The sequence below is a fragment of the Maniola jurtina genome, chromosome 3, assembly GCF_905333055.1.
Source record: "Maniola jurtina chromosome 3, ilManJurt1.1, whole genome shotgun sequence".
Taxonomy (NCBI): Eukaryota; Metazoa; Arthropoda; class Insecta; order Lepidoptera; family Nymphalidae; genus Maniola; species Maniola jurtina.
Genome location: NC_060031.1, coordinates 7,242,476 through 7,256,310, shown reverse-complemented (window position 1 = coordinate 7,256,310; position 13,835 = coordinate 7,242,476). Strand labels below are relative to the sequence as shown.

Sequence of the window (13,835 nt, the reverse complement as noted above, 5' to 3'; positions counted from 1 at the left end):
TAACAGAGCTTCACGGGGGTTGCGCAACATTATATTGTGAATCTTACATATTTAAAGTGCTACCTGCAATGAGATTAAATGAGCATGTATGTGTGCTTGATTTTGGTTCGTCAATTTTTTGGTTTGTCCTTCAATTACGCCACTACGGGATAACGGATCCGCTTGATTTTTTAGCATGGATAATTTAGCTATAGTTAAAGTCATGGAGAGTGAGATGCTAGGTACTTTTTGTTCCTGAAAATCAAAGAGTCCCCACGGGTTTTTGAAACCCTAAATCCACACAAATGAATGTCGCGGACATCATACAAACATTATAGATTTTTTTATCTAGACTGGTTTAGCAATAGGTATGTCAACATAAAAGAGTAGGTAATCGGACAACTAAACCATTTTTATCACATCAGTTTTGTTACACCCATACATACGAGTAAACTGATTTCGTTTAAAGCTAATTACTTAATTGATCGTGTGTAAACCTGCCATCATTCGTTCTGACATAAAGGGACCTTTGCGGAGATCTACGGATTTTAATCAACATGGTTCCTACTAATTACTTACCTACTTCTACTTGTATGAAACGGAACATTAACGAAAAATTATTTATAGAATTCCTAAACTTCGCAAATTAAGATATAAGTATTATTCTACTGCCTCATAACAATGTTAATTAATCCGACGGGAACCAATTCTAATAACGTTGACTGCGAGGGGAGCATGAATTATGATCGCAGTTGCTGCTTGTTTCGCATCTCGAGAATTCCACAGTCTTGCCAGTTTAAGAAAAGCTTTGAACAAGGATTATATTGTATCGAAGTACCTAACTTTTGTTGTTAATGGTGAAGGCCATCTGACGAATGTCCTAAAAATCTCTTACGGAAAAGACGCAATACCATTTCATATTACTTTACGCTCAGGTTTTATTTTAAAACCTGCAGCATTAATGCTGAGCCGGGGCCTTTTCATCTTGTGCCATGTGGGTGCAGGAAGTTTTTCGATTATTATTAAGTAATTATTAAAAACTACTAACCTACTAACAAGATGAATAAATGAATTTTCTTTCTTTCTTTCTTTCATATTCCTTACTAATATTATAATTTAAGTGAAATTAAATGAAATGTACTGACCAGAAATACGGAATAGGGATGGCTTGCATCTCAGAGTCGGACATATGTAACTTTTTATCTCGAAAAAACAAAAAGTTCCCGCGGGTTTTTTAAAAACGTAAATAGCGACTCGTGAGTAACACTCGTCTTAAATAAATCACCAATTATGGCCAAGCACATTGACAAGACCGGGGATCGATACTAGGACTTCTTGACATAGTGATAATTTGCAGCTGTTCTGAGAGAGCAAGTTTATCGTAAGAGCTTTGGTAGACCCCTTTATAAGTAGACAGATAAGACGACGACAAACAACGTATTTGCCAACAATCTTCTAGGTCTCCACTTAATTAATACGATATCATTGCACTTAAATAATTGAAACCAATATATGTAATAGAGAAATTAAAATTAAAATAAATCGTTCAAACTCGCATCGTTTTTGATGTTTTCGTGTTTAGATTGAAATTTATAATTTACTGATAGAGACTCAAACATAGAAAGTAGGTCATTCTCTCGTAAGCAAGGCTAAAAAACATTTATTAATCATCACAATTTTCAGCCTCGTTGAACCTCGTGCTAATGATGCTGAAAATGATAAGAAAAACTAGCTTAAGTATATTTTATTATTTTTGACTTGGACCTTGATATAATATTATAAAAATTGGTCTAAGATTATTAATGTTTTTAGGTAAAATTGTCATTATTTAGCTTTATTATCCTCCTTGTATTATTTAGCATTATATATTAGTAATATCTTTAAAAATGTAATATATGGATAATCAACGATGGATTATATAGACCTACGATCGCATCACATATTTTGTTTTCCAAATAATGTCTCTGGTGTGCCAAATTTTCACAACTTATCTACACTTATTGCCAAGTACGCAATATTCAAAATTATTTAGAACTAGCTGATGCCCGCGACTTCGTTCGCGTGGATGTAAGTTTTTAAAAATTCGTGGGAACTATGATTTTCCGGGATAAAAAATAGCCTATGTGCTAATCCAGGGTATAATTATTTATCTCCATTCTAAATTTCAGGCAAATCGGCCCAGTAGTTTTTGGCGTGAAGGAGTAACAAACATACACACACATACTTATAATATTGTATACACACACACACATATTTATAATATTATTAGTGTGATAGTGTGATGTGATATTTGCGTAGGATGGCTCATTTAACCTTAAAGAGAATCAAAATAAAACTACAAAGCCAAGAACTTTGAAGAAACTAAAGCACTCTTTATCTGCTCTATTTTATTACAGTGCAGTATACAAAGTTTTATTCCAGTCGTAAAGTCTATGATATTCTCTCGTATATTATTAACATAGCTGTATAAAACTGGGTGTGGGCTAAGTAGGTAAAGTCAAACATTATGAACTTATGTTATAATATTCTTCAAAGCTTTTGAGTGCGGTCTGTAAAATAAGATATTATATTTTATTTTTTACTTAAAAACTAGACTAGCTAATGCTTGCGACTTTGTCAACCTGATTTAGGTTCTTAAAAATCACGTTAACACTCTTGTTTGATTTTCCGGGATAAAAAGTAGCTTTGTCATTCCGCAGGTCTTTAACTACCTATATATCGATGCAAAAACTTACGTCGGTCCACAGCTCCGTGGAGGTGTGATTGAAGGACAAACCAACTAAACACAAACCCTTTAGGTATAATTTTTATGAAAGTGTTTTTACTTCAAGGAAAATCCTGTATGGATGGATGTTTGTTACTCTTTCACGCAAAAACTACTAGTCCGATTTGGCTGAAATTTAGAATGGAGATATGTAGATTACACCCTGGCTGAACACATATGCTACTTCTTAACCCGGCAAATCAATGAGTTCCCGCGGGATTTAAAAAAACCTATATCTACGGGAACGAAGTCGCGTGCATCAGCTAGTTCTAAATAATTTTAAATATTGCGTCTACACTTGGCAATGAAATTGCCGAACCGTGGTCTACCGATCAAAGGCGGTCTGGGCGCGATACCCAGAGAAGACGCAAGTCCAATTCGGCAGTTTTTATTGGAACATTGTTTTTGATATGCATCTGTTTTTGATAAGGCATTCCGAACCAGTGGTAGATGCTTTTGACGACCCAAAAAAGTACTTGTAAAAGTTTAATTGAATTAAAATATTTTTATTTATTTATTTATTTATGTATTTAAAATTATTTCACTCAAAAATCAGGAAACAAAGAAGGAAAGGAAAACTACATGGAAAACTATATACCTACATAAAACTGTTAACACTAGGTAGGTATAAAATGCTAAACATTTTGAAATGCTCTACCTACTCCAATTGTTTATCTTTTGTCTCAAGCGTCAGTTTATAGTCTAAAGTTTAAAGTTTAACTTTGGAAGGGTTTACTCTGTCGATATTCAGTAAACACTACAGCAACACTATACGGCACGCTTGTGTCCCGAGAAATGGGCGTTTATCAGAAACTTGACTCTAAAATGCTCAACATACTACTAACGAAAGTTTTTACTAAGCACACGCAACATCTGGAATATTCCTGAAGCATGTTAACAAAACAAAATTTAAATCAATTCTTACTACACAATATTATAAAAGCGACCCAGCTCTGTCTATCTCTTCTAGCTTTTGACGTCTCGTCGTATTACTGAATTTGAAGAAATTTTGTATAGACTTAGGTTACTTCCTGTCCCGGAAAATCAAAAAGTTCCCACGGGATTTTTAAAATATCTAACCCTATTTAGTTCAGAGCTTCTTGCATCACGAAGATGGATACTTATAGGCTACTTATTATCCCAAAAAATCAAAGAGTACCCAAGAGATTTTTAAAAAACCTGAAAAAAGTTGTGGCCATCATTCAGTTTTATTATTGGTTTACAGTATTTCTCTTCCACCTAATATTATTATTAATTTAATATTATTATTGCTCTGCATTGGCCCTATGAAGAGTTGAGATGATGATGATGATTATAGTAATGAAAACCGTAGTGATTGTGTAGAAAATTAAAAACTATAATACTTAGTCACTAGATGCGATCGTAGCTTTATTCTAGAGTGGATCAGATAAAATAATAGAATTGAGCACGGCAGCGACAGAAAGGGTGACGTCAATAAAGAAGAAATTCTCAGACAAGCGTCTTTGTAACTGAAACCGAGTGGTGATTTGATATTTACACTGTAGGTATACGAACCCACCTATCCAGATTCAAACTTCTCTTCCTCAGGGTTTGGGTAAAATCTGCATACCTACTGGGTCCCCTACTATAAGTATGTTCAATATTTATGGAAAATATGTAGAATAACTTCCGTAGTACACAATCACTACTAAACTACATATTGCTCATAAAATCAATCAAGACGCTGTCGCCTTGTCAATAAAAGAGAAGCATATATAGGTAGGTATATCAGAGGGGCTTCTAGTGTGGATAAGCTTTGAATAAACAGTTCAAGCCCCAAAGCACCTGACTCATTTGATTGTCCGATCAGGCAGACACTCGTATATCCCTAGGTTCATCATTGGACGGATACGATAGTCCCAAATGATTGAATGTGCCTAAACGCAAATCGAAATTGTTAACGTTTAAATAAATACCGTTTATACGTTTTTTTCAATCATTGTTGCAACCATTGAAATAAATACCTATGGAGTAACAGGCCTGTCAGACGTTAACAAGTAGGTTCCCCGATCTATTGATTAGTAAGTCCCAAACTTGACCTTACATTTTTATTTTATTTATTTGAGCTTACAAACGACACAGTATGTGTTAGGTAAGCACTTAAAGTATTTTCATCACACTATCACACTAATATTATAAAGGCGAAAGTTTGTATGTGTGTGTGTGTGTGTGTGTGTGTGTATGTTTGTTACTCCTTCACGCAAAAACTACTGGACGGATTTGGCTGAAATTTGGAATGGAGATAGATAATATCCCGGATAAGCACATAGGCTACTTTTTATCCCGGAAAATCAAAGAGTTCCCACGGGATTTCAAAAAACCTAAATCCACGCGGGCGAAGTCGCGGGCATCGGCTAGTAATATTATAAAGGCGAAAGTTTGTGGGTGTGTGTGTGTGTATGTTTGTTACTACTTCACGCAAAAACTACTGAACGGATTTGGCTGAAATTCGGAATGGAGATAGATAATATCCTGGATTAGCACATAGACTACTTTTTATACCGGAAAACCAAAGAGTTCCCACGGAATTTCGAAAAACCTAAATCGTGGGCGTCAGCTAGTACATAATAATAATTACCGTGGTGTCAACCACTTAAACCATCGATTGCTCGATCGAAGCTCTAGTTTTGTGACATCTCTTTTTCATTATTGTAGCAACTATTTAATACATTCAGGCTAAGGTTTATTGAACGAATCGAAAGAACTCAGTTATAAGTTTTACACAGTTGCCTTTCTATAAACATTTTTAATTTAAAGTTTTACCGAACAGTTTGTCCAACTTGAAATTGGCTCGTTTATTTATATGCAAAACTACTCGAACTACTGTATCTTCCTATTATTGTATGACTTTTTCAGATAAATCTTAATTTGATTAAGTACAGCTTGATCTAGCTACAGAATTGTTTATTTAAAAATGTAATAATTTCTTACGCCTTAATTAAATAAATATAATCAGTCTATCTAACTAGTAAGCAACAATAAGCTACTAGTATGAAGTGTTGTTTATTCTCTGATACAACAAGTGTAAATTAAAAATTTATAACACCCTCGACAAGTGAAGTTTACAGTAACTAGAAAAGAAAAGAGCTGATAACTTTCAAACCGCTGAACCGATTTTCTTGGATTATAGCTAAGAACACTGTCGATCAAGCCACCTTTCAAACAAAAAAAAAACTAAATTAAAATCGGTTCATTACTACGATGCACAGACAGATACACAGATACACACGTCAAACTTCTACCACCCCTCTTTTTGGGTCGGGGGTTAAAAAGCTACAGCAACACAAACTTAATGTAGTTTTTCGATCAATATAAAAGAAGTTCAAGAGAGGTATCTAAGCTAATAGGTATTTAATGGGGAGCTGGTGTCGTTTACGGAAACAATCAAGCTTCCAAGAAAGGAAGGAGCGACATCGGATATAATTGCAGCTCGATTCTGATTCCCACTCAATTCTATTACAACTCAGCCCAATGTAATGGAAACTAATCATTTTCAGTGTAGAGCTATATAAATACAAGTTGCAAAAAAAAGTTACAAATAGTAAGATATGGATATCTTTTGTTTTTGTAGCTAACGACTTTCTATTGGGCGAAATAAGTAACTGTTGCGCCTACCCACGAAATAGTGGTTAGCGTGCGGTAAGCGGGACGGTGAGCGGGGCGTAGTTTCGCAGTAAGCAAAATGTATGTACAGGTGCATGTAGACTATAGAGACGCCTACAAACTTTAACGCCTCTAGTTTGTACGTGACAAGTGGCGTGAAAAGTGTGGCATGGCATTCTTTCTGCTACTCGCCGTCCCGCCCTGAGCTCAAGGCTCACAGAAAGTTCGTGAGCAGGCCCGAGTTGAGTTTAAAATCGATTGAAATCATATAATTAATTAAATGATCATGTAGTGTTAATTATTATAAAAAGAAGAATTATTTATAATGATTATTATATTAATTCACCAACAAACTGGTGTGCAGTTTGGCGAGAGATAGTTTGTAAGGAATTTTTGTGTCTGTAAAAAAATAATTAAAAATAAATTATTATGTACACACATGACTACGGACTTGATAGGATCACTTCGTTGTCTGTCTGTCTGCCTGTTTCTCTGTCTGTCCGTCCGTCATGTCTGTCTATCTGTCTGTCTGTCATGTCTATCAAGAAACCTTAACGGCACTTCTGAGTCGCACTTGGCTGGTTTGCTTATTTTATGATTGCATGGCCCGGATAGACAGTATTGTCCTACTCTGTGGTATCGTGCTCCAACAAGAAATCGGGTCGCGACCGTGTCCGGCGCCGCGTCGCCGCGCTAGGAAGCTTCCCTGTTTCCGGATGCTTTCCGGTAATGGCAGCGGGTTCCTATTACAAATGCGCTTTTCCATTAAACTTATCATAATAATATTGTAGTATTAATTAACTTTATTTACAAAAAAAAAAATTGCTTTTGCTCCTAACTTCGTTCGCGTGGTTTTTTTATTGCAAGATAGGCTTGCGCTTACAGATAATCATGTTTAATTAAGATTAGTATTTTAAATATGGTAATCAGACGATTTGCACAAAATCTTTCATACTTATCTGTTCGTCAATTATTATCTGCATATTAATTATATAATAACAACCACACAAAAGTTTTTATACCTTGTCATAGGCGTAAGGCGGTATACTTACTTTCAATTGAAACGGATAGTAGGTATAATTTCATAAATTCGGTTAAAATTATATGTAGGAGTATAACCACAAAATATTTGCAATATAGACTTTAGGTATGTAGATACTCGTACAACCAGTTCAGACAAAATTCTTACCATGCCATGTCAAATTGGGTGGATATAGTCCCAAAATTAGTTAGATACCTATCTGTTACTTTATAATACTTTAGTCAAAGTCAAATCATTTATTCATGTTGGGTACCACACACACTACACTTACACTTTTTGATTGTTAATTGTTGAATTGTTTGGTGATGTGATGTTACCTAGTCTACCTAACTTAGTTGATATCCGTAGTGTATAAATTGCAGCATTGACCGTAGCGTATCGTGTTTGTATACGTTTCCCTCACGGCTCTTGATTTCAGACATTCACATAAGATAAGATTTATGTTCATTGTGTACAAGGCACAAATGGCTTGTTTGTCTCGCATTTGTCATTCGTCGGGAAGAGGGAATATTGGCAGCACCTAGAATGGCGGTCGTTCTAATGCAATATATTCGCGAAAATACTTTCAGTGTATACGCGAAACCGCATTCTCCGTTCCAATATTGGTCGATTAAATTTTATGAAAATTCCGTGTATACTTACTGGAAAATAAGGGCAGTAAACATTTATTACTGCAACACTTCACTAGAGTCGTTTACTTCTCTCATACTTCGCTAGCGTTCCGTTAAATACTGAGTTTTATAACTGGTCATTTTCGCCTTGAGTTTATAGATTTACCAATTACATTTTGTAAATACTGTACTCCTTACTTTATGTCTGTTACATTACACATTACATTTACATTATTACATTTGTGCACATACTGAGCAAGTATAAATATGTTTTTAATAATTTTCACCTTATTTAAAAAAATATATTATAAGACTATGACGGATAGGCGAACTGACAAATAGACGGACGGAGAAAGTGCAAAATGAAACTATACCTAGTCTTCGCGCAGTAAAATAGTAAGTTTAGACCTCGTTTAATATTAGGTCAATAAATTGGTAGGTACTATTAAAATAACTAAAATACTATTATATTATTAAACAATAAAAAGTTAAAATGAAAAATACCTATAACCACACGATCCTTGTTTCACGTTATGAACGCTTCAGTTAGTTCGAATAACTTGCGTAGGCAGTCGATAGTCGATACCAATTCAACTGTAACTGTGGCAATGTATCGATAACATACGTGATTTTTTTATTAATTGGAGTTCGAATAGATACATGACATTTCATTCCAGTGAATAAAATTTTATCTAACGGCAGTTAATTTAAGTGAAATGGAGTATGGAGTATGAAAATGGAAAATATTTCTGATTTATTTTTTCGCTTTTTTCAAAATCGAATCGTATCGAGCATCGAAATGAAATGTAATATATTATATTTGCCAATATATTTGGTGCAATAAAAATGATTGGTGGATTCACACACATCCATTAGCAATATAGCATAGCACACCTCTGGTGAAGAAGCAGCCTTACTCGTATGTGCCTCCTGCGGATTTTGTGGATCCGAAGTAATAGATATACGTATAAATATTTTGTCATACGTATTACGTTACGTAATTTTATTATTTTTACTTCCGTGTTTCCCAAATTTACCTCACTTGCAGAGCATCCGAAACTGTAATGTTTACAAGTAAGAGTAAGGTATCAACATTTAGTATACCTAAGTCAAATTTGTTTGTTCTACCATAATTCTATGTTATTAGTTTTATCTAATCTGCATTAATAAATGAATGTATCAGAGAAATGTGCAGCGCCGAGTAGGTATCTATACTTATAATAAAACTGTAATCTTTATATAAATGAATAAAACAAAATAAATAAACCGACAAATCAGACAGGTTAACAAAAAACTTTTCTTGTGACATTGATGGGAGAGTCAGCATTTGTATTTTCTTAGGGATTCAATTACCTTAAGAGTTTAAATAAAGCCATAAGTACGATTGACAATAGAAGCTTTCGAGGAAAAGAGAATCCAGCGGGAAATATTTGCTTTGCTGAAATCGCTTTGACATTTAAACTTGTAGAGTAGGCTACAATACAAGTCAAATTCTATTGTTTTTGTTTGAGTTGGCTAATTTTATTGCTTAAATTTTAGGAAAACATCGGTGACTCAAAATATATTTATATTATACTAAATTGATATCTTTAGAATTGACGAAATTTGATTCCGAGGAAGTTGGCATACCAGACGTGGACGTCGGATTCTTTTAATCCCAGAAAGTTAAAAATTCCCACGCCTTTTACAGAAATCCTAAATCCATGCGGACAAAGTCGAGGCCATCGACTAGTATTATAAATGCAAAAGTTTCTGCATGTCTGTTACCTTTTCACATCCTACCTGGTAGATAAGTATAGCTTGTATCCCGAAGACGAACATAGGCAATTTATTACGAAAAATCAAAGAGTTCTCACGGGATTTTCAACAAAAATCATCTAGTTTCTTATAATAACTAGGATGGCAAAATATTGTAAATATATGTATAGATATGTATGTATTATATATACTTAATAGAATTTTGTCAAAAAGAAATACAATTATATTAAGTTATTGTTATTTTATGTCGTAAATGTGACAAGAAAATGACAAAACATAACCCATGGGACATAACCGCATTAGTGCATTTGTCTTCCTGTAAATTGAATTATCGTGAGACTCCTCGACTCGTCATAAAAGAAAGCTACCTGCTCCTGTCACGGAGAAGATTTTATGTTTGTTGCTTACGTTTATTTAAACTCAAAGCCTCTAAGGGAAAGAATGTCACTTATGTAACACCAAGAAACGAGACTTTTTCGCAATATTTATTATAGCACTGAATTATATATTGTTCAATCACTTACGCTCACTACCTACGAGTATAAATGCGAAAGAGTGTTTATTTGTTGGTTTGCCTTTGATCACGCCACAACGGAGCAACAGTTCGACGTGATTTTTGCATAGATATAGAGTTAAAGACTCTATCTGAGCACTAGGTTAATTTTTATCCTGACGAATCACAGAATTCCCACGAGATTTTTATAAAAACCTAAATCACGCAGACGAAGTCACGGGCCACAGCTAGTATATTAGGATTGAATAAATATTATGGAATTTCGGGGTACTTCAATTGCATTAATTACTTACCTACTTAAAAACAATACGATGTAAATGGTCACTTCTCTAAAAAGTGAGTGAGCAGCGTCCCATAAAATGACTCTACCTGTGAGGTGTACAAGTCCACGAAGTGTTTTTTATTTAGTGAATTGTCGTCAATTTACCTATACAAGCAAACTAAGTAAAATAACAGATTTTCATTTTCTAAACACAAAAATATATTCTATGTAGGTACTCGTAGCTGCTAAAATAACGCAGGCACAAGACTGTGTGTTCCAATGGGAATAATGAGGTGCTCACATTGTAGGAATATTTTTATCCAAAAGCTTTTCATTTAAGACTGACGTCTAGGTATCTTACATTTACTTAGCGAGATGAGGAAGTGAACATAAATGTATCACGTTTGCATAATAATATATTATTTCTTAAATAAAACATGTGACAAAAAAACTTGGAAACTAACTAAAATAAACAAAACAAATACAGAAAGCGAAAAGTTCAGTCATTTGTATCCCGTTTCAAAACAAGATAACAACAAAATGGCATTGGCAATATTTTGCGACGGTAATAATTTCTTCCAACAAGTTAATCATGCTTTTTAAATCACAGTTTATAAATAAATGCCCGAAATAGAATTCGGATGGGATAATTGTTCGGATATTTGGATAATAATTAAACGCACTTGGGATCATAGTCATTTCCGTACTCCATGGATGAACGCGCATGCTTTGGACTGACCAAATCAAATACTGTGGATTGTAGTAGTTTCTCGTATGAATAAAACTACCTATACCAGGTTTTTTGCTAACAGAGAGAAGCTGTGAAGCTCATTGGGCTGCATAATCACTACTTAAATGCGAAAGTGTATTTGTTTGTTGGTTTATCCTTCAATCACATCGCAACGAAGCAACGCGCAACGAATTGACGTGATTTATAGTTAAAGACTTGGACACTGCTGACATATGCTACTTTTTATTCCTGAAAAGCAAAGAGTTCCCACGGGCTTTTCAAATAATTAATCTACGCGAACGAAGTCACGGGCATCAGCTAATAAATCCTGCCATATAATGGCCATTCATGATTACCACAATCGCTCTGTAAGGAATCTTACGACGAAGAACCGATACTTAAATAAAAATCTTCCAAGCTTACTCTACTAATTAGTGGTACCCACTAAATCATGAACAGGTGGAATAAAGTACCTACTGAGTCTGCAGGCTGCGTTTTCACGTTGTTATGCTAACTACTTCTATGCAATAAGAATATGAGTATCTACTATTTAAAGGCACCTAACAAGTTAATTTAGTGGTGATGGGGGTTTGATCCTGGACATGCACCTCTGACTCTTCTGAGTTATGTGCGTCTTAAGCGATTAAATATAAGTAGTTTTAACGGTGAAGGAAAATATCGTGAGGAATATCAACGTAAAAAATATAGGTTATACATACATATCTTTTACTTACTTTGTTATTCTACGATTCCATTTGCGGTATCCTGTGGTTCAATTTAATAGGACCAACGTGATCTTTCTTATTGTATAGGGTAGGTACAGATACAAAGTAATTTGTACTTACACATAGGTACAGTGGTAAAAATAGAGCTATTTTTTATACTTTAACAATATACGGCCCATCCGTTGAACCTTTGACGAAATTTGGTACAGAGATAGCCTGTAAGTATCCTGAGGAGGGACATAGGCTACTTTTTGTCCGGGAAAATCAAAGATTTCCCTCGGGATTTAAGAAAAAAACTACCTAAATGCACGGGCATCATCTATTTGTACAAAGATGGCTTGAATCCCGCAAATGGAATATAGGCTACTTTTTATCCGGGAAAATCGAAGCTCCCACGGAATTCGTTGGAACGTGGACGAAGTCGCGGGTATTCTCTAGTTTTTTATACTTTCACAATATACAATATTATATTCAAAACAAAATATGAAAGCACGTTAAGACGTTCAGTGAACCTAGATTCAGCTTGACCTGAATTCCACACGAGAGGATCCACGGGCATAAACTAGTATGAATATAATTACGATGATTAGAGAACAAACATTTGTAATTCAAAGTTATTCTATATCTTTAGAGTAAAACAAAACGAGGTACGATTTTCCTTTGTAGAAAATTAAAACCGATGGGAAATATCTGCTATAACTCAAATCGCTTTGATGTCTCGCCTTTTGCTCGACAGTTTACTTAGGACGTCTTATTTCTATATTATTGTCTATATTTCTTTGTAATTATTCTTGTAAAAAGGGATACAAAAAAATATAATAATATGCGTAAAATTAAAAAAAAAAAAATTAGATACTAGTTAGCCCTTGACTACAATCTCACGTGGCGGTCAGTGATGATGCAGTCTAAGATGAAAGTGGGCTAACCTTCTATCATTTTTAATTCAATTTCAAATATGAAATCAACCTTATATTGGAGACTATGAATGTAAACCACGGAGTGAACGCCTTCAAACAGTTCCTTTTATTTTATTATAGTTTTTAAAACAAGACTGCCTTGGCATACCTAGTCTAATTGTACTTCTTCTATCATGTAGCCAGGAATCAGCTTAGCTTTTTTATGTCTTTTAACTTGTGAATAAATATTTTAAACGTATAGATTGTTCGCAAGGGAGTTAATCCCGAACCGTCACACATATTTTTGAATTGTAAATACATTTTTAGTAGAATATTCATCCTGATCCAGACTCCAGATGTTCGCATTCAGTCAGCAATTATGCAGATATATAATATCGTTGTTCATGGTAATTTCACGCCACGTGCCGCATAATACAAAAATCGTAATTCCCCGCCACGAAGGATATTAATATCACTTTCAGACTCACCGCTACGACATTAATTTTGAATACGTGTTGAATTATTTATATCATTGCTCGCCTTTGTCCCTGACTTCATAACGCGAGCATTAAGATTTTTGTTTCAAATTCTATATTAATCTAAATTATTTTATTCAATTTTTTTTCTACAATAATCCTTTAAAAAGGGATAAGAAGTATAGGTCCTTACTATCAAATTATCCAATGGTTTGTGCCAGCTTTGTGCCAAACTTCGTTGGAATCGGTTCAGTAGTTGGAATGTAAAGAAGCAACAAACAAAGAGACACATAATATCCATGCTAATATCTGTGTGTCTAAGTACCTATATTATGAATAAAATGTATATAAGTATCAAAGTATTATTACTTACATTAATACCGACAACTGTTTAAAAACTGTTTAAATCATAATATAGTAACAGTTTGCATTCAATTAAGTATATTTTTCAACA

At 34.3% G+C, this 13,835-nt stretch overlaps 1 protein-coding gene across 1 annotated transcript in view; it reads left to right on the top strand.

Moving 5' to 3' along the window:
• The window catches only part of LOC123880453 (5-hydroxytryptamine receptor), a 40,526-nt gene that overhangs the window by 22,543 nt on the left and 4,148 nt on the right, over positions 1 to 13,835 (top strand). The gene's annotated exons all lie outside the window — the stretch shown is intronic.